Source organism: Nematolebias whitei, chromosome 17 (genome assembly GCF_014905685.2).
Source record: "Nematolebias whitei isolate Nwh7 chromosome 17, NemWhi1, whole genome shotgun sequence".
Taxonomy (NCBI): domain Eukaryota; kingdom Metazoa; phylum Chordata; class Actinopteri; order Cyprinodontiformes; family Rivulidae; genus Nematolebias; species Nematolebias whitei.
The window spans coordinates 7,758,850-7,760,968 of record NC_056514.1 but is presented as its reverse complement, the minus strand read 5'-3'; the positions used below and the strand labels follow the sequence as shown (position 1 = coordinate 7,760,968).

General features: G+C 36.0%; 1 pseudogene; it reads left to right on the top strand.

The window, feature by feature from the left end:
* Positions 1 to 2,119, top strand: part of LOC119424105 — a 24,412-nt pseudogene that overhangs the window by 4,178 nt on the left and 18,115 nt on the right.

Below are 2,119 nucleotides of genomic sequence, written 5' to 3'. Positions count from 1 at the left end.
ATATTAGTTTCTGGGAATTTTTCCAATTTCTTTTAAATCTAATTGTCACTGTGCTTATGCCATGGTCATGTGTTTCAATATTTATATCAAGTAACACTGTACAACAGTGCTCCCAAAACTTTTCTGTATATTTCTTAAATACGGTGGCCTACATATAACTCTGTCCTAGCATAATTTAGAACAAAACTGACAAAACATACAGTTTAAGAAGATTTCTGGGCATAGCTGCTGTCAGCTTACATATGTTATGTTTAAGAAAAAGTGGACAGTGACTGCTTTTTTCCATCATTGGAGAAATCAGTTATAAAAAAAAAATAGGTAATGTTTCATAAATTAGCAGTATAAACATATTGCAAGTTGTGCATATCAGTACACATACATGAGCTATGCATAAAATCTTAAGAAATGAAGTTAATAAAAACGTTTTTATCTTCAATTTCTCTGTATTAAGCTTGCACAAGTATTAGACGAAACCAGAGACCCAGGTCAATATGTTGCTTACGTTGATGGGCAGGTCCTGACTAGAGGCGATATGTTGACACTGGGGTTATCGAATGACCTCAATGGGCTGGTGAGTTTAAATGTATTTCAATCAATATGACTGTTAATGTTATGTTTTTATGTTGTGAACATATGACTTCTACATTTCTTCAAAGATTCTGAACTCCTGTCTGAAGCCATTGAGAGAATGTGCAGCGACAAGGTCGGTAAATTTATGAAATCTACATTTGTGTCATGATGTTTGAAAGATTGGAGTCGTACAAATACTGAAGGAGTACATTCCATTAACGTGGCAATGGAAAAGAATATCAGGGATGTATTCGGATATGAATTAAACATGGATAACAAAAAAGTATGTCTGTCCTCTGATCCTAGATTGTCCCTTTTTTTGTATTATTTTGCCAGGGCATCAACGTTTTTGCAGGAGACAGTCATGTAGTACACACCTGGTTTCCACCTCTTTCCCAGGACCCAGCATTACATCTCCCAGTACATATTTTTTTTATTTATTCATTTTCAGCTTTGAATGTCAGATTCACCACAATATACTAATCTTCTGATTTAATTGGAAGCTGCAGGCACAAGATCTGAACTGGGTTCTAATTCCTGTGTGGCGTCCTGGACATTGGACACTATGCGTTAGTACAAAACTTATTTGATATTCACCTTCATATTTCCTGCCTTTCTTTACATTACTCTAATTCCAGTATTACTTTGCAGTAGTGTTCACCATCACTGTGACATGCTTTTTCAGATTTTGAAGCCTAAGCATAGGGAGATTTTCTTCCTTGATTCTATCAGTGGCACTGGGTTCAAAGATGAAAACCACATCAAAACATTAAGGTTTTATAGGAAGAAGTTTCAAAGTTGCATGTGTTCAGTATGTTGCTCCGTTGTTCCACGGAGGCAAAGGTGCAGCAGTAATCTTGAAATATATGTAACAATAAATATCCAAATGTAATTTGTGAATAACTTCTAAATGGCCGGAATACCAAAAAATATACATTTTCTAAGCATTGTACTTTCAACAAGATATGGGTTACAGCTGGACCATCAAGAGACCGTTCTGTCTCGCGTCTGTCTTGCATCATACATGTGTATATTTTTTTATTTTGATTGGTTATGTTCTGAAACATGCCCTTGTACATTTTTTAATTAAAATTGTTGTATCATCAGGGAAGTCTGTCTTCGCATGTCATCTGGACCATGGACAGAATTTATTGGCAATGACATTAAGGTGAGATGTTATTGTTGGACACTTACAGTTCTTTAGAGCTACAAGACTGCTTAGTTCCAATCATTCCTCCTTTCAATGTTTATAATCAATACTGCAGGTAAGGCTGTTGTCTTTTACATGAATTTGATTGTTAAAGTAATGTCATTGTAATGTTTTCCCTTTTCTTGAATTTCCTCTTAAACACCACAGGGATTGCCTAAACAAGGACTGTCCAACAACTGTGGAATGTTTGTAGTGATGGTAACATCCGCTTCCGCCCACCATATTGCTGTATTGTTTGTATAGACGTAAAACATGTTTCTCCACAGTATGCTCTCTACTTTGTGATGGAAGCGCCATTTGATTTCACGGAGGTAAGGAAACAGATGAGAGTGCATGCTT